At 77.1% G+C, this 26,945-nt stretch overlaps 26 non-coding genes across 26 annotated transcripts; all 26 read right to left on the reverse strand.

Annotated features, from left to right (window-relative positions):
* Positions 1 to 466: 466 nt before the first annotated feature.
* Positions 467 to 585, reverse strand: LOC136140089 (5S ribosomal RNA). The gene has a single exon (XR_010657586.1). It is a non-coding gene; the product is annotated as a 5S ribosomal RNA (ribosomal RNA).
* Positions 586 to 1,509: 924 nt separating this feature from the next.
* LOC136140090 (5S ribosomal RNA) lies at positions 1,510 to 1,628 on the reverse strand. Its single transcript, XR_010657587.1, has one exon. It is a non-coding gene; the product is annotated as a 5S ribosomal RNA (ribosomal RNA).
* A 924-nt stretch (positions 1,629 to 2,552) lies between these two features.
* LOC136140091 (5S ribosomal RNA) lies at positions 2,553 to 2,671 on the reverse strand. The gene has a single exon (XR_010657588.1). It is a non-coding gene; the product is annotated as a 5S ribosomal RNA (ribosomal RNA).
* A 923-nt stretch (positions 2,672 to 3,594) lies between these two features.
* On the reverse strand, positions 3,595 to 3,713 carry LOC136140092 (5S ribosomal RNA). The gene has a single exon (XR_010657589.1). It is a non-coding gene; the product is annotated as a 5S ribosomal RNA (ribosomal RNA).
* Positions 3,714 to 4,614: 901 nt separating this feature from the next.
* On the reverse strand, positions 4,615 to 4,733 carry LOC136140093 (5S ribosomal RNA). The gene has a single exon (XR_010657590.1). It is a non-coding gene; the product is annotated as a 5S ribosomal RNA (ribosomal RNA).
* A 924-nt stretch (positions 4,734 to 5,657) lies between these two features.
* On the reverse strand, positions 5,658 to 5,776 carry LOC136140096 (5S ribosomal RNA). The gene has a single exon (XR_010657592.1). It is a non-coding gene; the product is annotated as a 5S ribosomal RNA (ribosomal RNA).
* Positions 5,777 to 6,700: 924 nt separating this feature from the next.
* On the reverse strand, positions 6,701 to 6,819 carry LOC136140097 (5S ribosomal RNA). Its single transcript, XR_010657593.1, has one exon. It is a non-coding gene; the product is annotated as a 5S ribosomal RNA (ribosomal RNA).
* Positions 6,820 to 7,743: 924 nt separating this feature from the next.
* On the reverse strand, positions 7,744 to 7,862 carry LOC136140098 (5S ribosomal RNA). The gene has a single exon (XR_010657594.1). It is a non-coding gene; the product is annotated as a 5S ribosomal RNA (ribosomal RNA).
* Positions 7,863 to 8,786: 924 nt separating this feature from the next.
* On the reverse strand, positions 8,787 to 8,905 carry LOC136140099 (5S ribosomal RNA). Its single transcript, XR_010657595.1, has one exon. It is a non-coding gene; the product is annotated as a 5S ribosomal RNA (ribosomal RNA).
* A 924-nt stretch (positions 8,906 to 9,829) lies between these two features.
* LOC136140100 (5S ribosomal RNA) lies at positions 9,830 to 9,948 on the reverse strand. The gene has a single exon (XR_010657596.1). It is a non-coding gene; the product is annotated as a 5S ribosomal RNA (ribosomal RNA).
* A 924-nt stretch (positions 9,949 to 10,872) lies between these two features.
* Positions 10,873 to 10,991, reverse strand: LOC136139253 (5S ribosomal RNA). The gene has a single exon (XR_010656796.1). It is a non-coding gene; the product is annotated as a 5S ribosomal RNA (ribosomal RNA).
* A 924-nt stretch (positions 10,992 to 11,915) lies between these two features.
* Positions 11,916 to 12,034, reverse strand: LOC136139254 (5S ribosomal RNA). Its single transcript, XR_010656797.1, has one exon. It is a non-coding gene; the product is annotated as a 5S ribosomal RNA (ribosomal RNA).
* A 924-nt stretch (positions 12,035 to 12,958) lies between these two features.
* LOC136139255 (5S ribosomal RNA) lies at positions 12,959 to 13,077 on the reverse strand. Its single transcript, XR_010656798.1, has one exon. It is a non-coding gene; the product is annotated as a 5S ribosomal RNA (ribosomal RNA).
* A 924-nt stretch (positions 13,078 to 14,001) lies between these two features.
* LOC136139256 (5S ribosomal RNA) lies at positions 14,002 to 14,120 on the reverse strand. Its single transcript, XR_010656799.1, has one exon. It is a non-coding gene; the product is annotated as a 5S ribosomal RNA (ribosomal RNA).
* Positions 14,121 to 15,044: 924 nt separating this feature from the next.
* Positions 15,045 to 15,163, reverse strand: LOC136139257 (5S ribosomal RNA). The gene has a single exon (XR_010656800.1). It is a non-coding gene; the product is annotated as a 5S ribosomal RNA (ribosomal RNA).
* Positions 15,164 to 16,087: 924 nt separating this feature from the next.
* Positions 16,088 to 16,206, reverse strand: LOC136139259 (5S ribosomal RNA). The gene has a single exon (XR_010656802.1). It is a non-coding gene; the product is annotated as a 5S ribosomal RNA (ribosomal RNA).
* A 901-nt stretch (positions 16,207 to 17,107) lies between these two features.
* LOC136139260 (5S ribosomal RNA) lies at positions 17,108 to 17,226 on the reverse strand. The gene has a single exon (XR_010656803.1). It is a non-coding gene; the product is annotated as a 5S ribosomal RNA (ribosomal RNA).
* Positions 17,227 to 18,150: 924 nt separating this feature from the next.
* LOC136139261 (5S ribosomal RNA) lies at positions 18,151 to 18,269 on the reverse strand. The gene has a single exon (XR_010656804.1). It is a non-coding gene; the product is annotated as a 5S ribosomal RNA (ribosomal RNA).
* Positions 18,270 to 19,193: 924 nt separating this feature from the next.
* LOC136139262 (5S ribosomal RNA) lies at positions 19,194 to 19,312 on the reverse strand. Its single transcript, XR_010656805.1, has one exon. It is a non-coding gene; the product is annotated as a 5S ribosomal RNA (ribosomal RNA).
* Positions 19,313 to 20,236: 924 nt separating this feature from the next.
* LOC136139263 (5S ribosomal RNA) lies at positions 20,237 to 20,355 on the reverse strand. Its single transcript, XR_010656806.1, has one exon. It is a non-coding gene; the product is annotated as a 5S ribosomal RNA (ribosomal RNA).
* Positions 20,356 to 21,256: 901 nt separating this feature from the next.
* Positions 21,257 to 21,375, reverse strand: LOC136139265 (5S ribosomal RNA). Its single transcript, XR_010656807.1, has one exon. It is a non-coding gene; the product is annotated as a 5S ribosomal RNA (ribosomal RNA).
* A 924-nt stretch (positions 21,376 to 22,299) lies between these two features.
* LOC136139266 (5S ribosomal RNA) lies at positions 22,300 to 22,418 on the reverse strand. Its single transcript, XR_010656808.1, has one exon. It is a non-coding gene; the product is annotated as a 5S ribosomal RNA (ribosomal RNA).
* Positions 22,419 to 23,342: 924 nt separating this feature from the next.
* LOC136139267 (5S ribosomal RNA) lies at positions 23,343 to 23,461 on the reverse strand. Its single transcript, XR_010656809.1, has one exon. It is a non-coding gene; the product is annotated as a 5S ribosomal RNA (ribosomal RNA).
* A 924-nt stretch (positions 23,462 to 24,385) lies between these two features.
* LOC136139268 (5S ribosomal RNA) lies at positions 24,386 to 24,504 on the reverse strand. The gene has a single exon (XR_010656810.1). It is a non-coding gene; the product is annotated as a 5S ribosomal RNA (ribosomal RNA).
* A 924-nt stretch (positions 24,505 to 25,428) lies between these two features.
* On the reverse strand, positions 25,429 to 25,547 carry LOC136139269 (5S ribosomal RNA). The gene has a single exon (XR_010656811.1). It is a non-coding gene; the product is annotated as a 5S ribosomal RNA (ribosomal RNA).
* A 924-nt stretch (positions 25,548 to 26,471) lies between these two features.
* LOC136139271 (5S ribosomal RNA) lies at positions 26,472 to 26,590 on the reverse strand. The gene has a single exon (XR_010656813.1). It is a non-coding gene; the product is annotated as a 5S ribosomal RNA (ribosomal RNA).
* Positions 26,591 to 26,945: the final 355 nt, after the last annotated feature.

A 26,945-nucleotide genomic window follows, 5' to 3' on the forward strand; every position in this document is an offset into this window, starting at 1 on the left:
GAGCTCAGGAGCCCGCCCCTGGTGGCCGGCAGGCCCGGGGAAGCGGCCCCGGCCCTCGATCCCGCTCCCGCACCCGGCCGCGGCGACACGGTGGAGGCGGGGTTTCTGCCGGAGGGAGCTGTGGCGGGACACACCGGCGCACAGGTGGCGGCAGCGGGGCTGGGCGCCAGTGGGGGCGGCCAGGTGCAGGTCGAGGGGCTCGCTGGCCGAAAGGACGGCAACCGGGCCCGCGGCGGATTCTGGGTCCGGGCCAGCCACCCCGGGAGCGTCCGGGGTGCGGCTGCCTTCCGGGGCCACCTTCTGGCCGCCCGGCCGGCCGGGCCGGCGGGGAGCGGACCCTCCGGCGCACGCGCGCCGTGGTGGGAGGGGCCTGAGGAGGTGGGGCCTGCAGCAGGGCCCGGCGGGGGCGGAGCCGGCGGCCACCGCCCGCGGGCGAGTAAAGGAGAAGGCGGAGCGGGAGGCAAAAAGCCTACAGCACCCGGTATTCCCAGGCGGTCTCCCATCCAAGTACTAACCAGGCCCGACCCTGCTTAGCTTCCGAGATCAGACGAGATCGGGCGCGTTCAGGGTGGTATGGCCGTAGACGGGGGCGGGGACCGCGGGCTGCCTCTTGAGGCCCAGTTGCGCTGGCACTGGCGCCTTAGGGCCAGCCAGCCCGGCGGTCAGCCCGCCCCGGCGGGACCCCGCCGCCCGCCCAGGCAGGGGGAACGGACGTCTCGGGTATCGGGCGGTGGCGGAGGGTTTGGCCACCACCTCCCAGCCGAGGGCCGGCGTGACCCAGCAAACCCTTCGGCGCTTGGCGCCCCGCCCAAGATCCCGCACGTCGCTCACAGGGACGTGGCCCCGGGGGCTTCGGGGCCCGGGGCCCGCGGTCCCTGGGGCATCGCCCCTGCCCGCCCACGCGGCGCTAGGCGCAGCCCGGCCGCAGCCCGGGCCGGCCCTGCTGCCCGACAGCAGCTGGCCCGAAGCCACTGGGAGCCACCATTGCGTCGCCACGGCCCCTCAGCCCCGGCAAGGCCACCCTTGCCCGCACACCACCCGCCGAGCTCAGGAGCCCGCCCCTGGTGGCCGGCAGGCCCGGGGAAGCGGCCCCGGCCCTCGATCCCGCTCCCGCACCCGGCCGCGGCGACACGGTGGAGGCGGGGCTTCTGCCGGAGGGAGCTGTGGCGGGACACACCGGCGCACAGGTGGCGGCAGCGGGGCTGGGCGCCAGTGGGGGCGGCCAGGTGCAGGTCGAGGGGCTCGCTGGCCGAAAGGACGGCAACCGGGCCCGCGGCGGATTCTGGGTCCGGGCCAGCCACCCCGGGAGCGTCCGGGGTGCGGCTGCCTTCCGGGGCCGCCTTCTGGCCGCCCGGCCGGCCGGGCCGGCGGGGAGCGGCCCCTCCGGCGCACGCGCGCCCTGGTGGGAGGGGCCTGAGGAGGTGGGGCCTGCAGCAGGGCCCGGCGGGGGCGGAGCCGGCGGCCACCGCCCGCGGGCGAGTAAAGGAGAAGGCGGAGCGGGAGGCAAAAAGCCTACAGCACCCGGTATTCCCAGGCGGTCTCCCATCCAAGTACTAACCAGGCCCGACCCTGCTTAGCTTCCGAGATCAGACGAGATCGGGCGCGTTCAGGGTGGTATGGCCGTAGACGGGGGCGGGGACCGCGGGCTGCCTCTTGAGGCCCAGTTGCGCTGGCGCTGGCGCCTTAGGGCCAGCCAGCCCGGCGGTCAGCCCGCCCCGGCGGGACCCCGCCGCCCGCCCAGGCAGGGGGAACGGACGTCTCGGGTATCGGGCGGTGGCGGAGGGTTTGGCCACCACCTCCCAGCCGAGGGCCGGCGTGACCCAGCAAACCCTTCGGCGCTTGGCGCCCCGCCCAAGATCCCGCACGTCGCTCACAGGGACGTGGCCCCGGGGGCTTCGGGGCCCGGGGCCCGCGGTCCCTGGGGCATCGCCCCTGCCCGCCCACGCGGCGCTAGGCGCAGCCCGGCCGCAGCCCGGGCCGGCCCTGCTGCCCGACAGCAGCTGGCCCGAAGCCACTGGGAGCCACCATTGCGTCGCCACGGCCCCTCAGCCCCGGCAAGGCCACCCTTGCCCGCACACCACCCGCCGAGCTCAGGAGCCCGCCCCTGGTGGCCGGCAGGCCCGGGGAAGCGGCCCCGGCCCTCGATCCCGCTCCCGCACCCGGCCGCGGCGACACGGCGGAGGCGGGGCTTCTGCCGGAGGGAGCTGTGGCGGGACACACCGGCGCACAGGTGGCGGCAGCGGGGCTGGGCGCCAGTGGGGGCGGCCAGGTGCAGGTCGAGGGGCTCGCTGGCCGAAAGGACGGCAACCGGGCCCGCGGCGGATTCTGGGTCCGGGCCAGCCACCCCGGGAGCGTCCGGGGTGCGGCTGCCTTCCGGGGCCGCCTTCTGGCCGCCCGGCCGGCCGGGCCGGCGGGGAGCGGCCCCTCCGGCGCACGCGCGCCGTGGTGGGAGGGGCCTGAGGAGGTGGGGCCTGCAGCGGGGCCCGGCGGGGGCGGAGCCGGCGGCCACCGCCCGCGGGCGAGTAAAGGAGAAGGCGGAGCGGGAGGCAAAAAGCCTACAGCACCCGGTATTCCCAGGCGGTCTCCCATCCAAGTACTAACCAGGCCCGACCCTGCTTAGCTTCCGAGATCAGACGAGATCGGGCGCGTTCAGGGTGGTATGGCCGTAGACGGGGGCGGGGACCGCGGGCTGCCTCTTGAGGCCCAGTTGCGCTGGCGCTGGCGCCTTAGGGCCAGCCAGCCCGGCGGTCAGCCCGCCCCGGCGGGACCCCGCCGCCCGCCCAGGCAGGGGGAACGGACGTCTCGGGTATCGGGCGGTGGCGGAGGGTTTGGCCACCACCTCCCAGCCGAGGGCCGGCGTGACCCAGCAAACCCTTCGGCGCTTGGCGCCCCGCCCAAATCCCGCACGTCGCTCACAGGGACGTGGCCCCGGGGGCTTCGGGGCCCGGGGCCCGCGGTCCCTGGGGCATCGCCCCTGCCCGCCCACGCGGCGCTAGGCGCAACCCGGCCGCAGCCCGGGCCGGCCCTGCTGCCCGACAGCAGCTGGCCCGAAGCCACTGGGAGCCACCATTGCGTCGCCACGGCCCCTCAGCCCCGGCAAGGCCACCCTTGCCCGCACACCACCCGCCGAGCTCAGGAGCCCGCCCCTGGTGGCCGGCAGGCCCGGGGAAGCGGCCCCGGCCCTCGATCCCGCTCCCGCACCCGGCCGCGGCGACACGGTGGAGGCGGGGCTTCTGCCGGAGGGAGCTGTGGCGGGACACACCGGCGCACAGGTGGCGGCAGCGGGGCTGGGCGCCAGTGGGGGCGGCCAGGTGCAGGTCGAGGGGCTCGCTGGCCGAAAGGACGGCAACCGGGCCCGCGGCGGATTCTGGGTCCGGGCCAGCCACCCCGGGAGCGTCCGGGGTGCGGCTGCCTTCCGGGGCCGCCTTCTGGCCGCCCGGCCGGCCGGGCCGGCGGGGAGCGGACCCTCCGGCGCACGCGCGCCGTGGTGGGAGGGGCCTGAGGAGGTGGGGCCTGCAGCGGGGCCCGGCGGGGGCGGAGCCGGCGGCCACCGCCCGCGGGCGAGTAAAGGAGAAGGCGGAGCGGGAGGCAAAAAGCCTACAGCACCCGGTATTCCCAGGCGGTCTCCCATCCAAGTACTAACCAGGCCCGACCCTGCTTAGCTTCCGAGATCAGACGAGATCGGGCGCGTTCAGGGTGGTATGGCCGTAGACGGGGGCGGGGACCGCGGGCTGCCTCTTGAGGCCCAGTTGCGCTGGCGCTGGCGCCTTAGGGCCAGCCAGCCCGGCGGTCAGCCCGCCCAGGCAGGGGGAACGGACGTCTCGGGTATCGGGCGGTGGCGGAGGGTTTGGCCACCACCTCCCAGCCGAGGGCCGGCGTGACCCAGCAAACCCTTCGGCGCTTGGCGCCCCGCCCAAGATCCCGCACGTCGCTCACAGGGACGTGGCCCCGGAGGCTTCGGGGCCCGGGGCCCGCGGTCCCTGGGGCATCGCCCCTGCCCGCCCACGCGGCGCTAGGCGCAGCCCGGCCGCAGCCCGGGCCGGCCCTGCTGCCCGACTGCAGCTGGCCCGAAGCCACTGGGAGCCACCATTGCGTCGCCACGGCCCCTCAGCCCCGGCAAGGCCACCCTTGCCCGCACACCACCCGCCGAGCTCAGGAGCCCGCCCCTGGTGGCCGGCAGGCCCGGGGAAGCGGCCCCGGCCCTCGATCCCGCTCCCGCACCCGGCCGCGGCGACACGGCGGAGGCGGGGCTTCTGCCGGAGGGAGCTGTGGCGGGACACACCGGCGCACAGGTGGCGGCAGCGGGGCTGGGCGCCAGTGGGGGCGGCCAGGTGCAGGTCGAGGGGCTCGCTGGCCGAAAGGACGGCAACCGGGCCCGCGGCGGATTCTGGGTCCGGGCCAGCCACCCCGGGAGCGTCCGGGGTGCGGCTGCCTTCCGGGGCCGCCTTCTGGCCGCCCGGCCGGCCGGGCCGGCGGGGAGCGGCCCCTCCGGCGCACGCGCGCCGTGGTGGGAGGGGCCTGAGGAGGTGGGGCCTGCAGCGGGGCCCGGCGGGGGCGGAGCCGGCGGCCACCGCCCGCGGGCGAGTAAAGGAGAAGGCGGAGCGGGAGGCAAAAAGCCTACAGCACCCGGTATTCCCAGGCGGTCTCCCATCCAAGTACTAACCAGGCCCGACCCTGCTTAGCTTCCGAGATCAGACGAGATCGGGCGCGTTCAGGGTGGTATGGCCGTAGACGGGGGCGGGGACCGCGGGCTGCCTCTTGAGGCCCAGTTGCGCTGGCGCTGGCGCCTTAGGGCCAGCCAGCCCGGCGGTCAGCCCGCCCCGGCGGGACCCCGCCGCCCGCCCAGGCAGGGGGAACGGACGTCTCGGGTATCGGGCGGTGGCGGAGGGTTTGGCCACCACCTCCCAGCCGAGGGCCGGCGTGACCCAGCAAACCCTTCGGCGCTTGGCGCCCCGCCCAAGATCCCGCACGTCGCTCACAGGGACGTGGCCCCGGGGGCTTCGGGGCCCGGGGCCCGCGGTCCCTGGGGCATCGCCCCTGCCCGCCCACGCGGCGCTAGGCACAGCCCGGCCGCAGCCCGGGCCGGCCCTGCTGCCCGACAGCAGCTGGCCCGAAGCCACTGGGAGCCACCATTGCGTCGCCACGGCCCCTCAGCCCCGGCAAGGCCACCCTTGCCCGCACACCACCCGCCGAGCTCAGGAGCCCGCCCCTGGTGGCCGGCAGGCCCGGGGAAGCGGCCCCGGCCCTCGATCCCGCTCCCGCACCCGGCCGCGGCGACACGGCGGAGGCGGGGCTTCTGCTGGAGGGAGCTGTGGCGGGACACACCGGCGCACAGGTGGCGGCAGCGGGGCTGGGCGCCAGTGGGGGCGGCCAGGTGCAGGTCGAGGGGCTCGCTGGCCGAAAGGACGGCAACCGGGCCCGCGGCGGATTCTGGGTCCGGGCCAGCCACCCCGGGAGCGTCCGGGGTGCGGCTGCCTTCCGGGGCCGCCTTCTGGCCGCCCGGCCGGCCGGGCCGGCGGGGAGCGGCCCCTCCGGCGCACGCGCGCCGTGGTGGGAGGGGCCTGAGGAGGTGGGGCCTGCAGCGGGGCCCGGCGGGGGCGGAGCCGGCGGCCACCGCCCGCGGGCGAGTAAAGGAGAAGGCGGAGCGGGAGGCAAAAAGCCTACAGCACCCGGTATTCCCAGGCGGTCTCCCATCCAAGTACTAACCAGGCCCGACCCTGCTTAGCTTCCGAGATCAGACGAGATCGGGCGCGTTCAGGGTGGTATGGCCGTAGACGGGGGCGGGGACCGCGGGCTGCCTCTTGAGGCCCAGTTGCGCTGGCGCTGGCGCCTTAGGGCCAGCCAGCCCGGCGGTCAGCCCGCCCCGGCGGGACCCCGCCGCCCGCCCAGGCAGGGGGAACGGACGTCTCGGGTATCGGGCGGTGGCGGAGGGTTTGGCCACCACCTCCCAGCCGAGGGCCGGCGTGACCCAGCAAACCCTTCGGCGCTTGGCGCCCCGCCCAAGATCCCGCACGTCGCTCACAGGGACGTGGCCCCGGGGGCTTCGGGGCCCGGGGCCCGCGGTCCCTGGGGCATCGCCCCTGCCCGCCCACGCGGCGCTAGGCGCAGCCCGGCCGCAGCCCGGGCCGGCCCTGCTGCCCGACAGCAGCTGGCCCGAAGCCACTGGGAGCCACCATTGCGTCGCCACGGCCCCTCAGCCCCGGCAAGGCCACCCTTGCCCGCACACCACCCGCCGAGCTCAGGAGCCCGCCCCTGGTGGCCGGCAGGCCCGGGGAAGCGGCCCCGGCCCTCGATCCCGCTCCCGCACCCGGCCGCGGCGACACGGCGGAGGCGGGGCTTCTGCCGGAGGGAGCTGTGGCGGGACACACCGGCGCACAGGTGGCGAAAGCGGGGCTGGGCGCCAGTGGGGGCGGCCAGGTGCAGGTCGAGGGGCTCGCTGGCCGAAAGGACGGCAACCGGGCCCGCGGCGGATTCTGGGTCCGGGCCAGCCACCCCGGGAGCGTCCGGGGTGCGGCTGCCTTCCGGGGCCGCCTTCTGGCCGCCCGGCCGGCCGGGCCGGCGGGGAGCGGCCCCTCCGGCGCACGCGCGCCGTGGTGGGAGGGGCCTGAGGAGGTGGGGCCTGCAGCGGGGCCCGGCGGGGGCGGAGCCGGCGGCCACCGCCCGCGGGCGAGTAAAGGAGAAGGCGGAGCGGGAGGCAAAAAGCCTACAGCACCCGGTATTCCCAGGCGGTCTCCCATCCAAGTACTAACCAGGCCCGACCCTGCTTAGCTTCCGAGATCAGACGAGATCGGGCGCGTTCAGGGTGGTATGGCCGTAGACGGGGGCGGGGACCGCGGGCTGCCTCTTGAGGCCCAGTTGCGCTGGCGCTGGCGCCTTAGGGCCAGCCAGCCCGGCGGTCAGCCCGCCCCGGCGGGACCCCGCCGCCCGCCCAGGCAGGGGGAACGGACGTCTCGGGTATCGGGCGGTGGCGGAGGGTTTGGCCACCACCTCCCAGCCGAGGGCCGGCGTGACCCAGCAAACCCTTCGGCGCTTGGCGCCCCGCCCAAGATCCCGCACGTCGCTCACAGGGACGTGGTCCCGGGGGCTTCGGGGCCCGGGGCCCGCGGTCCCTGGGGCATCGCCCCTGCCCGCCCACGCGGCGCTAGGCGCAGCCCGGCCGCAGCCCGGGCCGGCCCTGCTGCCCGACAGCAGCTGGCCCGAAGCCACTGGGAGCCACCATTGCGTCGCCACGGCCCCTCAGCCCCGGCAAGGCCACCCTTGCCCGCACACCACCCGCCGAGCTCAGGAGCCCGCCCCTGGTGGCCGGCAGGCCCGGGGAAGCGGCCCCGGCCCTCGATCCCGCTCCCGCACCCGGCCGCGGCGACACGGCGGAGGCGGGGCTTCTGCCGGAGGGAGCTGTGGCGGGACACACCGGCGCACAGGTGGCGGCAGCGGGGCTGGGCGCCAGTGGGGGCGGCCAGGTGCAGGTCGAGGGGCTCGCTGGCCGAAAGGACGGCAACCGGGCCCGCGGCGGATTCTGGGTCCGGGCCAGCCACCCCGGGAGCGTCCGGGGTGCGGCTGCCTTCCGGGGCCGCCTTCTGGCCGCCCGGCCGGCCGGGCCGGCGGGGAGCGGCCCCTCCGGCGCACGCGCGCCGTGGTGGGAGGGGCCTGAGGAGGTGGGGCCTGCAGCGGGGCCCGGCGGGGGCGGAGCCGGCGGCCACCGCCCGCGGGCGAGTAAAGGAGAAGGCGGAGCGGGAGGCAAAAAGCCTACAGCACCCGGTATTCCCAGGCGGTCTCCCATCCAAGTACTAACCAGGCCCGACCCTGCTTAGCTTCCGAGATCAGACGAGATCGGGCGCGTTCAGGGTGGTATGGCCGTAGACGGGGGCGGGGACCGCGGGCTGCCTCTTGAGGCCCAGTTGCGCTGGCGCTGGCGCCTTAGGGCCAGCCAGCCCGGCGGTCAGCCCGCCCCGGCGGGACCCCGCCGCCCGCCCAGGCAGGGGGAACGGACGTCTCGGGTATCGGGCGGTGGCGGAGGGTTTGGCCACCACCTCCCAGCCGAGGGCCGGCGTGACCCAGCAAACCCTTCGGCGCTTGGCGCCCCGCCCAAGATCCCGCACGTCGCTCACAGGGACGTGGCCCCGGGGGCTTCGGGGCCCGGGGCCCGCGGTCCCTGGGGCATCGCCCCTGCCCGCCCACGCGGCGCTAGGCGCAGCCCGGCCGCAGCCCGGGCCGGCCCTGCTGCCCGACAGCAGCTGGCCCGAAGCCACTGGGAGCCACCATTGCGTCGCCACGGCCCCTCAGCCCCGGCAAGGCCACCCTTGCCCGCACACCACCCGCCGAGCTCAGGAGCCCGCCCCTGGTGGCCGGCAGGCCCGGGGAAGCGGCCCCGGCCCTCGATCCCGCTCCCGCACCCGGCCGCGGCGACACGGCGGAGGCGGGGCTTCTGCCGGAGGGAGCTGTGGCGGGACACACCGGCGCACAGGTGGCGGCAGCGGGGCTGGGCGCCAGTGGGGGCGGCCAGGTGCAGGTCGAGGGGCTCGCTGGCCGAAAGGACGGCAACCGGGCCCGCGGCGGATTCTGGGTCCGGGCCAGCCACCCCGGGAGCGTCCGGGGTGCGGCTGCCTTCCGGGGCCGCCTTCTGGCCGCCCGGCCGGCCGGGCCGGCGGGGAGCGGCCCCTCCGGCGCACGCGCGCCGTGGTGGGAGGGGCCTGAGGAGGTGGGGCCTGCAGCGGGGCCCGGCGGGGGCGGAGCCGGCGGCCACCGCCCGCGGGCGAGTAAAGGAGAAGGCGGAGCGGGAGGCAAAAAGCCTACAGCACCCGGTATTCCCAGGCGGTCTCCCATCCAAGTACTAACCAGGCCCGACCCTGCTTAGCTTCCGAGATCAGACGAGATCGGGCGCGTTCAGGGTGGTATGGCCGTAGACGGGGGCGGGGACCGCGGGCTGCCTCTTGAGGCCCAGTTGCGCTGGCGCTGGCGCCTTAGGGCCAGCCAGCCCGGCGGTCAGCCCGCCCCGGCGGGACCCCGCCGCCCGCCCAGGCAGGGGGAACGGACGTCTCGGGTATCGGGCGGTGGCGGAGGGTTTGGCCACCACCTCCCAGCCGAGGGCCGGCGTGACCCAGCAAACCCTTCGGCGCTTGGCGCCCCGCCCAAGATCCCGCACGTCGCTCACAGGGACGTGGCCCCGGGGGCTTCGGGGCCCGGGGCCCGCGGTCCCTGGGGCATCGCCCCTGCCCGCCCACGCGGCGCTAGGCGCAGCCCGGCCGCAGCCCGGGCCGGCCCTGCTGCCCGACAGCAGCTGGCCCGAAGCCACTGGGAGCCACCATTGCGTCGCCACGGCCCCTCAGCCCCGGCAAGGCCACCCTTGCCCGCACACCACCCGCCGAGCTCAGGAGCCCGCCCCTGGTGGCCGGCAGGCCCGGGGAAGCGGCCCCGGCCCTCGATCCCGCTCCCGCACCCGGCCGCGGCGACACGGCGGAGGCGGGGCTTCTGCCGGAGGGAGCTGTGGCGGGACACACCGGCGCACAGGTGGCGGCAGCGGGGCTGGGCGCCAGTGGGGGCGGCCAGGTGCAGGTCGAGGGGCTCGCTGGCCGAAAGGACAGCAACCGGGCCCGCGGCGGATTCTGGGTCCGGGCCAGCCACCCCGGGAGCGTCCGGGGTGCGGCTGCCTTCCGGGGCCGCCTTCTGGCCGCCCGGCCGGCCGGGCCGGCGGGGAGCGGCCCCTCCGGCGCACGCGCGCCGTGGTGGGAGGGGCCTGAGGAGGTGGGGCCTGCAGCGGGGCCCGGCGGGGGCGGAGCCGGCGGCCACCGCCCGCGGGCGAGTAAAGGAGAAGGCGGAGCGGGAGGCAAAAAGCCTACAGCACCCGGTATTCCCAGGCGGTCTCCCATCCAAGTACTAACCAGGCCCGACCCTGCTTAGCTTCCGAGATCAGACGAGATCGGGCGCGTTCAGGGTGGTATGGCCGTAGACGGGGGCGGGGACCGCGGGCTGCCTCTTGAGGCCCAGTTGCGCTGGCGCTGGCGCCTTAGGGCCAGCCAGCCCGGCGGTCAGCCCGCCCCGGCGGGACCCCGCCGCACGCCCAGGCAGGGGGAACGGACGTCTCGGGTATCGGGCGGTGGCGGAGGGTTTGGCCACCACCTCCCAGCCGAGGGCCGGCGTGACCCAGCAAACCCTTCGGCGCTTGGCGCCCCGCCCAAGATCCCGCACGTCGCTCACAGGGACGTGGCCCCGGGGGCTTCGGGGCCCGGGGCCCGCGGTCCCTGGGGCATCGCCCCTGCCCGCCCACGCGGCGCTAGGCGCAGCCCGGCCGCAGCCCGGGCCGGCCCTGCTGCCCGACAGCAGCTGGCCCGAAGCCACTGGGAGCCACCATTGCGTCGCCACGGCCCCTCAGCCCCGGCAAGGCCACCCTTGCCCGCACACCACCCGCCGAGCTCAGGAGCCCGCCCCTGGTGGCCGGCAGGCCCGGGGAAGCGGCCCCGGCCCTCGATCCCGCTCCCGCACCCGGCCGCGGCGACACGGCGGAGGCGGGGCTTCTGCCGGAGGGAGCTGTGGCGGGACACACCGGCGCACAGGTGGCGGCAGCGGGGCTGGGCGCCAGTGGGGGCGGCCAGGTGCAGGTCGAGGGGCTCGCTGGCCGAAAGGACGGCAACCGGGCCCGCGGCGGATTCTGGGTCCGGGCCAGCCACCCCGGGAGCGTCCGGGGTGCGGCTGCCTTCCGGGGCCGCCTTCTGGCCGCCCGGCCGGCCGGGCCGGCGGGGAGCGGCCCCTCCGGCGCACGCGCGCCGTGGTGGGAGGGGCCTGAGGAGGTGGGGCCTGCAGCGGGGCCCGGCGGGGGCGGAGCCGGCGGCCACCGCCCGCGGGCGAGTAAAGGAGAAGGCGGAGCGGGAGGCAAAAAGCCTACAGCACCCGGTATTCCCAGGCGGTCTCCCATCCAAGTACTAACCAGGCCCGACCCTGCTTAGCTTCCGAGATCAGACGAGATCGGGCGCGTTCAGGGTGGTATGGCCGTAGACGGGGGCGGGGACCGCGGGCTGCCTCTTGAGGCCCAGTTGCGCTGGCGCTGGCGCCTTAGGGCCAGCCAGCCCGGCGGTCAGCCCGCCCCGGCGGGACCCCGCCGCCCGCCCAGGCAGGGGGAACGGACGTCTCGGGTATCGGGCGGTGGCGGAGGGTTTGGCCACCACCTCCCAGCCGAGGGCCGGCGTGACCCAGCAAACCCTTCGGCGCTTGGCGCCCCGCCCAAGATCCCGCACGTCGCTCACAGGGACGTGGCCCCGGGGGCTTCGGGGCCCGGGGCCCGCGGTCCCTGGGGCATCGCCCCTGCCCGCCCACGCGGCGCTAGGCGCAGCCCGGCCGCAGCCCGGGCCGGCCCTGCTGCCCGACAGCAGCTGGCCCGAAGCCACTGGGAGCCACCATTGCGTCGCCACGGCCCCTCAGCCCCGGCAAGGCCACCCTTGCCCGCACACCACCCGCCGAGCTCAGGAGCCCGCCCCTGGTGGCCGGCAGGCCCGGGGAAGCGGCCCCGGCCCTCGATCCCGCTCCCGCACCCGGCCGCGGCGACACGGTGGAGGCGGGGTTTCTGCCGGAGGGAGCTGTGGCGGGACACACCGGCGCACAGGTGGCGGCAGCGGGGCTGGGCGCCAGTGGGGGCGGCCAGGTGCAGGTCGAGGGGCTCGCTGGCCGAAAGGACGGCAACCGGGCCCGCGGCGGATTCTGGGTCCGGGCCAGCCACCCCGGGAGCGTCCGGGGTGCGGCTGCCTTCCGGGGCCACCTTCTGGCCGCCCGGCCGGCCGGGCCGGCGGGGAGCGGACCCTCCGGCGCACGCGCGCCGTGGTGGGAGGGGCCTGAGGAGGTGGGGCCTGCAGCAGGGCCCGGCGGGGGCGGAGCCGGCGGCCACCGCCCGCGGGCGAGTAAAGGAGAAGGCGGAGCGGGAGGCAAAAAGCCTACAGCACCCGGTATTCCCAGGCGGTCTCCCATCCAAGTACTAACCAGGCCCGACCCTGCTTAGCTTCCGAGATCAGACGAGATCGGGCGCGTTCAGGGTGGTATGGCCGTAGACGGGGGCGGGGACCGCGGGCTGCCTCTTGAGGCCCAGTTGCGCTGGCACTGGCGCCTTAGGGCCAGCCAGCCCGGCGGTCAGCCCGCCCCGGCGGGACCCCGCCGCCCGCCCAGGCAGGGGGAACGGACGTCTCGGGTATCGGGCGGTGGCGGAGGGTTTGGCCACCACCTCCCAGCCGAGGGCCGGCGTGACCCAGCAAACCCTTCGGCGCTTGGCGCCCCGCCCAAGATCCCGCACGTCGCTCACAGGGACGTGGCCCCGGGGGCTTCGGGGCCCGGGGCCCGCGGTCCCTGGGGCATCGCCCCTGCCCGCCCACGCGGCGCTAGGCGCAGCCCGGCCGCAGCCCGGGCCGGCCCTGCTGCCCGACAGCAGCTGGCCCGAAGCCACTGGGAGCCACCATTGGTTCGCCACGGCCCCTCAGCCCCGGCAAGGCCACCCTTGCCCGCACACCACCCGCCGAGCTCAGGAGCCCGCCCCTGGTGGCCGGCAGGCCCGGGGAAGCGGCCCCGGCCCTCGATCCCGCTCCCGCACCCGGCCGCGGCGACACGGCGGAGGCGGGGCTTCTGCCGGAGGGAGCTGTGGCGGGACACACCGGCGCACAGGTGGCGGCAGCGGGGCTGGGCGCCAGTGGGGGCGGCCAGGTGCAGGTCGAGGGGCTCGCTGGCCGAAAGGACGGCAACCGGGCCCGCGGCGGATTCTGGGTCCGGGCCAGCCACCCCGGGAGCGTCCGGGGTGCGGCTGCCTTCCGGGGCCGCCTTCTGGCCGCCCGGCCGGCCGGGCCGGCGGGGAGCGGCCCCTCCGGCGCACGCGCGCCGTGGTGGGAGGGGCCTGAGGAGGTGGGGCCTGCAGCGGGGCCCGGCGGGGGCGGAGCCGGCGGCCACCGCCCGCGGGCGAGTAAAGGAGAAGGCGGAGCGGGAGGCAAAAAGCCTACAGCACCCGGTATTCCCAGGCGGTCTCCCATCCAAGTACTAACCAGGCCCGACCCTGCTTAGCTTCCGAGATCAGACGAGATCGGGCGCGTTCAGGGTGGTATGGCCGTAGACGGGGGCGGGGACCGCGGGCTGCCTCTTGAGGCCCAGTTGCGCTGGCGCTGGCGCCTTAGGGCCAGCCAGCCCGGCGGTCAGCCCGCCCCGGCGGGACCCCGCCGCCCGCCCAGGCAGGGGGAACGGACGTCTCGGGTATCGGGCGGTGGCGGAGGGTTTGGCCACCACCTCCCAGCCGAGGGCCGGCGTGACCCAGCAAACCCTTCGGCGCTTGGCGCCCCGCCCAAGATCCCGCACGTCGCTCACAGGGACGTGGCCCCGGGGGCTTCGGGGCCCGGGGCCCGCGGTCCCTGGGGCATCGCCCCTGCCCGCCCACGCGGCGCTAGGCGCAGCCCGGCCGCAGCCCGGGCCGGCCCTGCTGCCCGACAGCAGCTGGCCCGAAGCCACTGGGAGCCACCATTGCGTCGCCACGGCCCCTCAGCCCCGGCAAGGCCACCCTTGCCCGCACACCACCCGCCGAGCTCAGGAGCCCGCCCCTGGTGGCCGGCAGGCCCGGGGAAGCGGCCCCGGCCCTCGATCCCGCTCCCGCACCCGGCCGCGGCGACACGGCGGAGGCGGGGCTTCTGCCGGAGGGAGCTGTGGCGGGACACACCGGCGCACAGGTGGCGGCAGCGGGGCTGGGCGCCAGTGGGGGCGGCCAGGTGCAGGTCGAGGGGCTCGCTGGCCGAAAGGACGGCAACCGGGCCCGCGGCGGATTCTGGGTCCGGGCCAGCCACCCCGGGAGCGTCCGGGGTGCGGCTGCCTTCCGGGGCCGCCTTCTGGCCGCCCGGCCGGCCGGGCCGGCGGGGAGCGGCCCCTCCGGCGCACGCGCGCCGTGGTGGGAGGGGCCTGAGGAGGTGGGGCCTGCAGCGGGGCCCGGCGGGGGCGGAGCCGGCGGCCACCGCCCGCGGGCGAGTAAAGGAGAAGGCGGAGCGGGAGGCAAAAAGCCTACAGCACCCGGTATTCCCAGGCGGTCTCCCATCCAAGTACTAACCAGGCCCGACCCTGCTTAGCTTCCGAGATCAGACGAGATCGGGCGCGTTCAGGGTGGTATGGCCGTAGACGGGGGCGGGGACCGCGGGCTGCCTCTTGAGGCCCAGTTGCGCTGGCGCTGGCGCCTTAGGGCCAGCCAGCCCGGCGGTCAGCCCGCCCCGGCGGGACCCCGCCGCCCGCCCAGGCAGGGGGAACGGACGTCTCGGGTATCGGGCGGTGGCGGAGGGTTTGGCCACCACCTCCCAGCCGAGGGCCGGCGTGACCCAGCAAACCCTTCGGCGCTTGGCGCCCCGCCCAAGATCCCGCACGTCGCTCACAGGGACGTGGCCCCGGGGGCTTCGGGGCCCGGGGCCCGCGGTCCCTGGGGCATCGCCCCTGCCCGCCCACGCGGCGCTAGGCGCAGCCCGGCCGCAGCCCGGGCCGGCCCTGCTGCCCGACAGCAGCTGGCCCGAAGCCACTGGGAGCCACCATTGCGTCGCCACGGCCCCTCAGCCCCGGCAAGGCCACCCTTGCCCGCACACCACCCGCCGAGCTCAGGAGCCCGCCCCTGGTGGCCGGCAGGCCCGGGGAAGCGGCCCCGGCCCTCGATCCCGCTCCCGCACCCGGCCGCGGCGACACGGTGGAGGCGGGGTTTCTGCCGGAGGGAGCTGTGGCGGGACACACCGGCGCACAGGTGGCGGCAGCGGGGCTGGGCGCCAGTGGGGGCGGCCAGGTGCAGGTCGAGGGGCTCGCTGGCCGAAAGGACGGCAACCGGGCCCGCGGCGGATTCTGGGTCCGGGCCAGCCACCCCGGGAGCGTCCGGGGTGCGGCTGCCTTCCGGGGCCACCTTCTGGCCGCCCGGCCGGCCGGGCCGGCGGGGAGCGGACCCTCCGGCGCACGCGCGCCGTGGTGGGAGGGGCCTGAGGAGGTGGGGCCTGCAGCAGGGCCCGGCGGGGGCGGAGCCGGCGGCCACCGCCCGCGGGCGAGTAAAGGAGAAGGCGGAGCGGGAGGCAAAAAGCCTACAGCACCCGGTATTCCCAGGCGGTCTCCCATCCAAGTACTAACCAGGCCCGACCCTGCTTAGCTTCCGAGATCAGACGAGATCGGGCGCGTTCAGGGTGGTATGGCCGTAGACGGGGGCGGGGACCGCGGGCTGCCTCTTGAGGCCCAGTTGCGCTGGCACTGGCGCCTTAGGGCCAGCCAGCCCGGCGGTCAGCCCGCCCCGGCGGGACCCCGCCGCCCGCCCAGGCAGGGGGAACGGACGTCTCGGGTATCGGGCGGTGGCGGAGGGTTTGGCCACCACCTCCCAGCCGAGGGCCGGCGTGACCCAGCAAACCCTTCGGCGCTTGGCGCCCCGCCCAAGATCCCGCACGTCGCTCACAGGGACGTGGCCCCGGGGGCTTCGGGGCCCGGGGCCCGCGGTCCCTGGGGCATCGCCCCTGCCCGCCCACGCGGCGCTAGGCGCAGCCCGGCCGCAGCCCGGGCCGGCCCTGCTGCCCGACAGCAGCTGGCCCGAAGCCACTGGGAGCCACCATTGGTTCGCCACGGCCCCTCAGCCCCGGCAAGGCCACCCTTGCCCGCACACCACCCGCCGAGCTCAGGAGCCCGCCCCTGGTGGCCGGCAGGCCCGGGGAAGCGGCCCCGGCCCTCGATCCCGCTCCCGCACCCGGCCGCGGCGACACGGCGGAGGCGGGGCTTCTGCCGGAGGGAGCTGTGGCGGGACACACCGGCGCACAGGTGGCGGCAGCGGGGCTGGGCGCCAGTGGGGGCGGCCAGGTGCAGGTCGAGGGGCTCGCTGGCCGAAAGGACGGCAACCGGGCCCGCGGCGGATTCTGGGTCCGGGCCAGCCACCCCGGGAGCGTCCGGGGTGCGGCTGCCTTCCGGGGCCGCCTTCTGGCCGCCCGGCCGGCCGGGCCGGCGGGGAGCGGCCCCTCCGGCGCACGCGCGCCGTGGTGGGAGGGGCCTGAGGAGGTGGGGCCTGCAGCGGGGCCCGGCGGGGGCGGAGCCGGCGGCCACCGCCCGCGGGCGAGTAAAGGAGAAGGCGGAGCGGGAGGCAAAAAGCCTACAGCACCCGGTATTCCCAGGCGGTCTCCCATCCAAGTACTAACCAGGCCCGACCCTGCTTAGCTTCCGAGATCAGACGAGATCGGGCGCGTTCAGGGTGGTATGGCCGTAGACGGGGGCGGGGACCGCGGGCTGCCTCTTGAGGCCCAGTTGCGCTGGCGCTGGCGCCTTAGGGCCAGCCAGCCCGGCGGTCAGCCCGCCCAGGCAGGGGGAACGGACGTCTCGGGTATCGGGCGGTGGCGGAGGGTTTGGCCACCACCTCCCAGCCGAGGGCCGGCGTGACCCAGCAAACCCTTCGGCGCTTGGCGCCCCGCCCAAGATCCCGCACGTCGCTCACAGGGACGTGGCCCCGGAGGCTTCGGGGCCCGGGGCCCGCGGTCCCTGGGGCATCGCCCCTGCCCGCCCACGCGGCGCTAGGCGCAGCCCGGCCGCAGCCCGGGCCGGCCCTGCTGCCCGACAGCAGCTGGCCCGAAGCCACTGGGAGCCACCATTGCGTCGCCACGGCCCCTCAGCCCCGGCAAGGCCACCCTTGCCCGCACACCACCCGCCGAGCTCAGGAGCCCGCCCCTGGTGGCCGGCAGGCCCGGGGAAGCGGCCCCGGCCCTCGATCCCGCTCCCGCACCCGGCCGCGGCGACACGGCGGAGGCGGGGCTTCTGCCGGAGGGAGCTGTGGCGGGACACACCGGCGCACAGGTGGCGGCAGCGGGGCTGGGCGCCAGTGGGGGCGGCCAGGTGCAGGTCGAGGGGCTCGCTGGCCGAAAGGACGGCAACCGGGCCCGCGGCGGATTCTGGGTCCGGGCCAGCCACCCCGGGAGCGTCCGGGGTGCGGCTGCCTTCCGGGGCCGCCTTCTGGCCGCCCGGCCGGCCGGGCCGGCGGGGAGCGGCCCCTCCGGCGCACGCGCGCCGTGGTGGGAGGGGCCTGAGGAGGTGGGGCCTGCAGCGGGGCCCGGCGGGGGCGGAGCCGGCGGCCACCGCCCGCGGGCGAGTAAAGGAGAAGGCGGAGCGGGAGGCAAAAAGCCTACAGCACCCGGTATTCCCAGGCGGTCTCCCATCCAAGTACTAACCAGGCCCGACCCTGCTTAGCTTCCGAGATCAGACGAGATCGGGCGCGTTCAGGGTGGTATGGCCGTAGACGGGGGCGGGGACCGCGGGCTGCCTCTTGAGGCCCAGTTGCGCTGGCGCTGGCGCCTTAGGGCCAGCCAGCCCGGCGGTCAGCCCGCCCCGGCGGGACCCCGCCGCCCGCCCAGGCAGGGGGAACGGACGTCTCGGGTATCGGGCGGTGGCGGAGGGTTTGGCCACCACCTCCCAGCCGAGGGCCGGCGTGACCCAGCAAACCCTTCGGCGCTTGGCGCCCCGCCCAAGATCCCGCACGTTGCTCACAGGGACGTGGCCCCGGGGGCTTCGGGGCCCGGGGCCCGCGGTCCCTGGGGCATCGCCCCTGCCCGCCCACGCGGCGCTAGGCGCAGCCCGGCCGCAGCCCGGGCCGGCCCTGCTGCCCGACAGCAGCTGGCCCGAAGCCACTGGGAGCCACCATTGCGTCGCCACGGCCCCTCAGCCCCGGCAAGGCCACCCTTGCCCGCACACCACCCGCCGAGCTCAGGAGCCCGCCCCTGGTGGCCGGCAGGCCCGGGGAAGCGGCCCCGGCCCTCGATCCCGCTCCCGCACCCGGCCGCGGCGACACGGCGGAGGCGGGGCTTCTGCCGGAGGGAGCTGTGGCGGGACACACCGGCGCACAGGTGGCGGCAGCGGGGCTGGGCGCCAGTGGGGGCGGCCAGGTGCAGGTCGAGGGGCTCGCTGGCCGAAAGGACGGCAACCGGGCCCGCGGCGGATTCTGGGTCCGGGCCAGCCACCCCGGGAGCGTCCGGGGTGCGGCTGCCTTCCGGGGCCGCCTTCTGGCCGCCCGGCCGGCCGGGCCGGCGGGGAGCGGCCCCTCCGGCGCACGCGCGCCGTGGTGGGAGGGGCCTGAGGAGGTGGGGCCTGCAGCGGGGCCCGGCGGGGGCGGAGCCGGCGGCCACCGCCCGCGGGCGAGTAAAGGAGAAGGCGGAGCGGGAGGCAAAAAGCCTACAGCACCCGGTATTCCCAGGCGGTCTCCCATCCAAGTACTAACCAGGCCCGACCCTGCTTAGCTTCCGAGATCAGACGAGATCGGGCGCGTTCAGGGTGGTATGGCCGTAGACGGGGGCGGGGACCGCGGGCTGCCTCTTGAGGCCCAGTTGCGCTGGCGCTGGCGCCTTAGGGCCAGCCAGCCCGGCGGTCAGCCCGCCCCGGCGGGACCCCGCCGCCCGCCCAGGCAGGGGGAACGGACGTCTCGGGTATCGGGCGGTGGCGGAGGGTTTGGCCACCACCTCCCAGCCGAGGGCCGGCGTGACCCAGCAAACCCTTCGGCGCTTGGCGCCCCGCCCAAGATCCCGCACGTCGCTCACAGGGACGTGGCCCCGGGGGCTTCGGGGCCCGGGGCCCGCGGTCCCTGGGGCATCGCCCCTGCCCGCCCACGCGGCGCTAGGCGCAGCCCGGCCGCAGCCCGGGCCGGCCCTGCTGCCCGACAGCAGCTGGCCCGAAGCCACTGGGAGCCACCATTGCGTCGCCACGGCCCCTCAGCCCCGGCAAGGCCACCCTTGCCCGCACACCACCCGCCGAGCTCAGGAGCCCGCCCCTGGTGGCCGGCAGGCCCGGGGAAGCGGCCCCGGCCCTCGATCCCGCTCCCGCACCCGGCCGCGGCGACACGGTGGAGGCGGGGTTTCTGCCGGAGGGAGCTGTGGCGGGACACACCGGCGCACAGGTGGCGGCAGCGGGGCTGGGCGCCAGTGGGGGCGGCCAGGTGCAGGTCGAGGGGCTCGCTGGCCGAAAGGACGGCAACCGGGCCCGCGGCGGATTCTGGGTCCGGGCCAGCCACCCCGGGAGCGTCCGGGGTGCGGCTGCCTTCCGGGGCCACCTTCTGGCCGCCCGGCCGGCCGGGCCGGCGGGGAGCGGACCCTCCGGCGCACGCGCGCCGTGGTGGGAGGGGCCTGAGGAGGTGGGGCCTGCAGCAGGGCCCGGCGGGGGCGGAGCCGGCGGCCACCGCCCGCGGGCGAGTAAAGGAGAAGGCGGAGCGGGAGGCAAAAAGCCTACAGCACCCGGTATTCCCAGGCGGTCTCCCATCCAAGTACTAACCAGGCCCGACCCTGCTTAGCTTCCGAGATCAGACGAGATCGGGCGCGTTCAGGGTGGTATGGCCGTAGACGGGGGCGGGGACCGCGGGCTGCCTCTTGAGGCCCAGTTGCGCTGGCACTGGCGCCTTAGGGCCAGCCAGCCCGGCGGTCAGCCCGCCCCGGCGGGACCCCGCCGCCCGCCCAGGCAGGGGGAACGGACGTCTCGGGTATCGGGCGGTGGCGGAGGGTTTGGCCACCACCTCCCAGCCGAGGGCCGGCGTGACCCAGCAAACCCTTCGGCGCTTGGCGCCCCGCCCAAGATCCCGCACGTCGCTCACAGGGACGTGGCCCCGGGGGCTTCGGGGCCCGGGGCCCGCGGTCCCTGGGGCATCGCCCCTGCCCGCCCACGCGGCGCTAGGCGCAGCCCGGCCGCAGCCCGGGCCGGCCCTGCTGCCCGACAGCAGCTGGCCCGAAGCCACTGGGAGCCACCATTGGTTCGCCACGGCCCCTCAGCCCCGGCAAGGCCACCCTTGCCCGCACACCACCCGCCGAGCTCAGGAGCCCGCCCCTGGTGGCCGGCAGGCCCGGGGAAGCGGCCCCGGCCCTCGATCCCGCTCCCGCACCCGGCCGCGGCGACACGGCGGAGGCGGGGCTTCTGCCGGAGGGAGCTGTGGCGGGACACACCGGCGCACAGGTGGCGGCAGCGGGGCTGGGCGCCAGTGGGGGCGGCCAGGTGCAGGTCGAGGGGCTCGCTGGCCGAAAGGACGGCAACCGGGCCCGCGGCGGATTCTGGGTCCGGGCCAGCCACCCCGGGAGCGTCCGGGGTGCGGCTGCCTTCCGGGGCCGCCTTCTGGCCGCCCGGCCGGCCGGGCCGGCGGGGAGCGGCCCCTCCGGCGCACGCGCGCCGTGGTGGGAGGGGCCTGAGGAGGTGGGGCCTGCAGCGGGGCCCGGCGGGGGCGGAGCCGGCGGCCACCGCCCGCGGGCGAGTAAAGGAGAAGGCGGAGCGGGAGGCAAAAAGCCTACAGCACCCGGTATTCCCAGGCGGTCTCCCATCCAAGTACTAACCAGGCCCGACCCTGCTTAGCTTCCGAGATCAGACGAGATCGGGCGCGTTCAGGGTGGTATGGCCGTAGACGGGGGCGGGGACCGCGGGCTGCCTCTTGAGGCCCAGTTGCGCTGGCGCTGGCGCCTTAGGGCCAGCCAGCCCGGCGGTCAGCCCGCCCAGGCAGGGGGAACGGACGTCTCGGGTATCGGGCGGTGGCGGAGGGTTTGGCCACCACCTCCCAGCCGAGGGCCGGCGTGACCCAGCAAACCCTTCGGCGCTTGGCGCCCCGCCCAAGATCCCGCACGTCGCTCACAGGGACGTGGCCCCGGAGGCTTCGGGGCCCGGGGCCCGCGGTCCCTGGGGCATCGCCCCTGCCCGCCCACGCGGCGCTAGGCGCAGCCCGGCCGCAGCCCGGGCCGGCCCTGCTGCCCGACAGCAGCTGGCCCGAAGCCACTGGGAGCCACCATTGCGTCGCCACGGCCCCTCAGCCCCGGCAAGGCCACCCTTGCCCGCACACCACCCGCCGAGCTCAGGAGCCCGCCCCTGGTGGCCGGCAGGCCCGGGGAAGCGGCCCCGGCCCTCGATCCCGCTCCCGCACCCGGCCGCGGCGACACGGCGGAGGCGGGGCTTCTGCCGGAGGGAGCTGTGGCGGGACACACCGGCGCACAGGTGGCGGCAGCGGGGCTGGGCGCCAGTGGGGGCGGCCAGGTGCAGGTCGAGGGGCTCGCTGGCCGAAAGGACGGCAACCGGGCCCGCGGCGGATTCTGGGTCCGGGCCAGCCACCCCGGGAGCGTCCGGGGTGCGGCTGCCTTCCGGGGCCGCCTTCTGGCCGCCCGGCCGGCCGGGCCGGCGGGGAGCGGCCCCTCCGGCGCACGCGCGCCGTGGTGGGAGGGGCCTGAGGAGGTGGGGCCTGCAGCGGGGCCCGGCGGGGGCGGAGCCGGCGGCCACCGCCCGCGGGCGAGTAAAGGAGAAGGCGGAGCGGGAGGCAAAAAGCCTACAGCACCCGGTATTCCCAGGCGGTCTCCCATCCAAGTACTAACCAGGCCCGACCCTGCTTAGCTTCCGAGATCAGACGAGATCGGGCGCGTTCAGGGTGGTATGGCCGTAGACGGGGGCGGGGACCGCGGGCTGCCTCTTGAGGCCCAGTTGCGCTGGCGCTGGCGCCTTAGGGCCAGCCAGCCCGGCGGTCAGCCCGCCCCGGCGGGACCCCGCCGCCCGCCCAGGCAGGGGGAACGGACGTCTCGGGTATCGGGCGGTGGCGGAGGGTTTGGCCACCACCTCCCAGCCGAGGGCCGGCGTGACCCAGCAAACCCTTCGGCGCTTGGCGCCCCGCCCAAGATCCCGCACGTTGCTCACAGGGACGTGGCCCCGGGGGCTTCGGGGCCCGGGGCCCGCGGTCCCTGGGGCATCGCCCCTGCCCGCCCACGCGGCGCTAGGCGCAGCCCGGCCGCAGCCCGGGCCGGCCCTGCTGCCCGACAGCAGCTGGCCCGAAGCCACTGGGAGCCACCATTGCGTCGCCACGGCCCCTCAGCCCCGGCAAGGCCACCCTTGCCCGCACACCACCCGCCGAGCTCAGGAGCCCGCCCCTGGTGGCCGGCAGGCCCGGGGAAGCGGCCCCGGCCCTCGATCCCGCTCCCGCACCCGGCCGCGGCGACACGGCGGAGGCGGGGCTTCTGCCGGAGGGAGCTGTGGCGGGACACACCGGCGCACAGGTGGCGGCAGCGGGGCTGGGCGCCAGTGGGGGCGGCCAGGTGCAGGTCGAGGGGCTCGCTGGCCGAAAGGACGGCAACCGGGCCCGCGGCGGATTCTGGGTCCGGGCCAGCCACCCCGGGAGCGTCCGGGGTGCGGCTGCCTTCCGGGGCCGCCTTCTGGCCGCCCGGCCGGCCGGGCCGGCGGGGAGCGGCCCCTCCGGCGCACGCGCGCCGTGGTGGGAGGGGCCTGAGGAGGTGGGGCCTGCAGCGGGGCCCGGCGGGGGCGGAGCCGGCGGCCACCGCCCGCGGGCGAGTAAAGGAGAAGGCGGAGCGGGAGGCAAAAAGCCTACAGCACCCGGTATTCCCAGGCGGTCTCCCATCCAAGTACTAACCAGGCCCGACCCTGCTTAGCTTCCGAGATCAGACGAGATCGGGCGCGTTCAGGGTGGTATGGCCGTAGACGGGGGCGGGGACCGCGGGCTGCCTCTTGAGGCCCAGTTGCGCTGGCGCTGGCGCCTTAGGGCCAGCCAGCCCGGCGGTCAGCCCGCCCCGGCGGGACCCCGCCGCCCGCCCAGGCAGGGGGAACGGACGTCTCGGGTATCGGGCGGTGGCGGAGGGTTTGGCCACCACCTCCCAGCCGAGGGCCGGCGTGACCCAGCAAACCCTTCGGCGCTTGGCGCCCCGCCCAAGATCCCGCACGTCGCTCACAGGGACGTGGCCCCGGGGGCTTCGGGGCCCGGGGCCCGCGGTCCCTGGGGCATCGCCCCTGCCCGCCCACGCGGCGCTAGGCGCAGCCCGGCCGCAGCCCGGGCCGGCCCTGCTGCCCGACAGCAGCTGGCCCGAAGCCACTGGGAGCCACCATTGCGTCGCCACGGCCCCTCAGCCCCGGCAAGGCCACCCTTGCCCGCACACCACCCGCCGAGCTCAGGAGCCCGCCCCTGGTGGCCGGCAGGCCCGGGGAAGCGGCCCCGGCCCTCGATCCCGCTCCCGCACCCGGCCGCGGCGACACGGCGGAGGCGGGGCTTCTGCCGGAGGGAGCTGTGGCGGGACACACCGGCGCACAGGTGGCGGCAGCGGGGCTGGGCGCCAGTGGGGGCGGCCAGGTGCAGGTCGAGGGGCTCGCTGGCCGAAAGGACGGCAACCGGGCCCGCGGCGGATTCTGGGTCCGGGCCAGCCACCCCGGGAGCGTCCGGGGTGCGGCTGCCTTCCGGGGCCGCATTCTGGCCGCCCGGCCGGCCGGGCCGGCGGGGAGCGGCCCCTCCGGCGCACGCGCGCCGTGGTGGGAGGGGCCTGAGGAGGTGGGGCCTGCAGCGGGGCCCGGCGGGGGCGGAGCCGGCGGCCACCGCCCGCGGGCGAGTAAAGGAGAAGGCGGAGCGGGAGGCAAAAAGCCTACAGCACCCGGTATTCCCAGGCGGTCTCCCATCCAAGTACTAACCAGGCCCGACCCTGCTTAGCTTCCGAGATCAGACGAGATCGGGCGCGTTCAGGGTGGTATGGCCGTAGACGGGGGCGGGGACCGCGGGCTGCCTCTTGAGGCCCAGTTGCGCTGGCGCTGGCGCCTTAGGGCCAGCCAGCCCGGCGGTCAGCCCGCCCCGGCGGGACCCCGCCGCCCGCCCAGGCAGGGGGAACGGACGTCTCGGGTATCGGGCGGTGGCGGAGGGTTTGGCCACCACCTCCCAGCCGAGGGCCGGCGTGACCCAGCAAACCCTTCGGCGCTTGGCGCCCCGCCCAAGATCCCGCACGTCGCTCACAGGGACGTGGCCCCGGGGGCTTCGGGGCCCGGGGCCCGCGGTCCCTGGGGCATCGCCCCTGCCCGCCCACGCGGCGCTAGGCGCAGCCCGGCCGCAGCCCGGGCCGGCCCTGCTGCCCGACAGCAGCTGGCCCGAAGCCACTGGGAGCCACCATTGCGTCGCCACGGCCCCTCAGCCCCGGCAAGGCCACCCTTGCCCGCACACCACCCGCCGAGCTCAGGAGCCCGCCCCTGGTGGCCGGCAGGCCCGGGGAAGCGGCCCCGGCCCTCGATCCCGCTCCCGCACCCGGCCGCGGCGACACGGCGGAGGCGGGGCTTCTGCCGGAGGGAGCTGTGGCGGGACACACCGGCGCACAGGTGGCGGCAGCGGGGCTGGGCGCCAGTGGGGGCGGCCAGGTGCAGGTCGAGGGGCTCGCTGGCCGAAAGGACGGCAACCGGGCCCGCGGCGGATTCTGGGTCCGGGCCAGCCACCCCGGGAGCGTCCGGGGTGCGGCTGCCTTCCGGGGCCGCCTTCTGGCCGCCCGGCCGGCCGGGCCGGCGGGGAGCGGCCCCTCCGGCGCACGCGCGCCGTGGTGGGAGGGGCCTGAGGAGGTGGGGCCTGCAGCGGGGCCCGGCGGGGGCGGAGCCGGCGGCCACCGCCCGCGGGCGAGTAAAGGAGAAGGCGGAGCGGGAGGCAAAAAGCCTACAGCACCCGGTATTCCCAGGCGGTCTCCCATCCAAGTACTAACCAGGCCCGACCCTGCTTAGCTTCCGAGATCAGACGAGATCGGGCGCGTTCAGGGTGGTATGGCCGTAGACGGGGGCGGGGACCGCGGGCTGCCTCTTGAGGCCCAGTTGCGCTGGCGCTGGCGCCTTAGGGCCAGCCAGCCCGGCGGTCAGCCCGCCCCGGCGGGACCCCGCCGCCCGCCCAGGCAGGGGGAACGGACGTCTCGGGTATCGGGCGGTGGCGGAGGGTTTGGCCACCACCTCCCAGCCGAGGGCCGGCGTGACCCAGCAAACCCTTCGGCGCTTGGCGCCCCGCCCAAGATCCCGCACGTCGCTCACAGGGACGTGGCCCCGGGGGCTTCGGGGCCCGGGGCCCGCGGTCCCTGGGGCATCGCCCCTGCCCGCCCACGCGGCGCTAGGCGCAGCCCGGCCGCAGCCCGGGCCGGCCCTGCTGCCCGACAGCAGCTGGCCCGAAGCCACTGGGAGCCACCATTGCGTCGCCACGGCCCCTCAGCCCCGGCAAGGCCACCCTTGCCCGCACACCACCCGCCGAGCTCAGGAGCCCGCCCCTGGTGGCCGGCAGGCCCGGGGAAGCGGCCCCGGCCCTCGATCCCGCTCCCGCACCCGGCCGCGGCGACACGGCGGAGGCGGGGCTTCTGCCGGAGGGAGCTGTGGCGGGACACACCGGCGCACAGGTGGCGGCAGCGGGGCTGGGCGCCAGTGGGGGCGGCCAGGTGCAGGTCGAGGGGCTCGCTGGCCGAAAGGACGGCAACCGGGCCCGCGGCGGATTCTGGGTCCGGGCCAGCCACCCCGGGAGCGTCCGGGGTGCGGCTGCCTTCCGGGGCCGCCTTCTGGCCGCCCGGCCGGCCGGGCCGGCGGGGAGCGGCCCCTCCGGCGCACGCGCGCCGTGGTGGGAGGGGCCTGAGGAGGTGGGGCCTGCAGCGGGGCCCGGCGGGGGCGGAGCCGGCGGCCACCGCCCGCGGGCGAGTAAAGGAGAAGGCGGAGCGGGAGGCAAAAAGCCTACAGCACCCGGTATTCCCAGGCGGTCTCCCATCCAAGTACTAACCAGGCCCGACCCTGCTTAGCTTCCGAGATCAGACGAGATCGGGCGCGTTCAGGGTGGTATGGCCGTAGACGGGGGCGGGGACCGCGGGCTGCCTCTTGAGGCCCAGTTGCGCTGGCGCTGGCGCCTTAGGGCCAGCCAGCCCGGCGGTCAGCCCGCCCCGGCGGGACCCCGCCGCCCGCCCAGGCAGGGGGAACGGACGTCTCGGGTATCGGGCGGTGGCGGAGGGTTTGGCCACCACCTCCCAGCCGAGGGCCGGCGTGACCCAGCAAACCCTTCGGCGCTTGGCGCCCCGCCCAAGATCCCGCACGTCGCTCACAGGGACGTGGCCCCGGGGGCTTCGGGGCCCGGGGCCCGCGGTCCCTGGGGCATCGCCCCTGCCCGCCCACGCGGCGCTAGGCGCAGCCCGGCCGCAGCCCGGGCCGGCCCTGCTGCCCGACAGCAGCTGGCCCGAAGCCACTGGGAGCCACCATTGCGTCGCCACGGCCCCTCAGCCCCGGCAAGGCCACCCTTGCCCGCACACCACCCGCCGAGCTCAGGAGCCCGCCCCTGGTGGCCGGCAGGCCCGGGGAAGCGGCCCCGGCCCTCGATCCCGCTCCCGCACCCGGCCGCGGCGACACGGTGGAGGCGGGGCTTCTGCCGGAGGGAGCTGTGGCGGGACACACCGGCGCACAGGTGGCGGCAGAGGGGCTGGGCGCCAGTGGGGGCGGCCAGGTGCAGGTCGAGGGGCTCGCTGGCCGAAAGGACGGCAACCGGGCCCGCGGCGGATTCTGGGTCCGGGCCAGCCACCCCGGGAGCGTCCGGGGTGCGGCTGCCTTCCGGGGCCACCTTCTGGCCGCCCGGCCGGCCGGGCCGGCGGGGAGCGGACCCTCCGGCGCACGCGCGCCGTGGTGGGAGGGGCCTGAGGAGGTGGGGCCTGCAGCAGGGCCCGGCGGGGGCGGAGCCGGCGGCCACCGCCCGCGGGCGAGTAAAGGAGAAGGCGGAGCGGGAGGCAAAAAGCCTACAGCACCCGGTATTCCCAGGCGGTCTCCCATCCAAGTACTAACCAGGCCCGACCCTGCTTAGCTTCCGAGATCAGACGAGATCGGGCGCGTTCAGGGTGGTATGGCCGTAGACGGGGGCGGGGACCGCGGGCTGCCTCTTGAGGCCCAGTTGCGCTGGCACTGGCGCCTTAGGGCCAGCCAGCCCGGCGGTCAGCCCGCCCCGGCGGGACCCCGCCGCCCGCCCAGGCAGGGGGAACGGACGTCTCGGGTATCGGGCGGTGGCGGAGGGTTTGGCCACCACCTCCCAGCCGAGGGCCGGCGTGACCCAGCAAACCCTTCGGCGCTTGGCGCCCCGCCCAAGATCCCGCACGTCGCTCACAGGGACGTGGCCCCGGGGGCTTCGGGGCCCGGGGCCCGCGGTCCCTGGGGCATCGCCCCTGCCCGCCCACGCGGCGCTAGGCGCAGCCCGGCCGCAGCCCGGGCCGGCC

The sequence above is a fragment of the Phocoena phocoena genome, chromosome 19 (genome assembly GCF_963924675.1).
Source record: "Phocoena phocoena chromosome 19, mPhoPho1.1, whole genome shotgun sequence".
Lineage (NCBI taxonomy): Eukaryota > Metazoa > Chordata > Mammalia > Artiodactyla > Phocoenidae > Phocoena > Phocoena phocoena.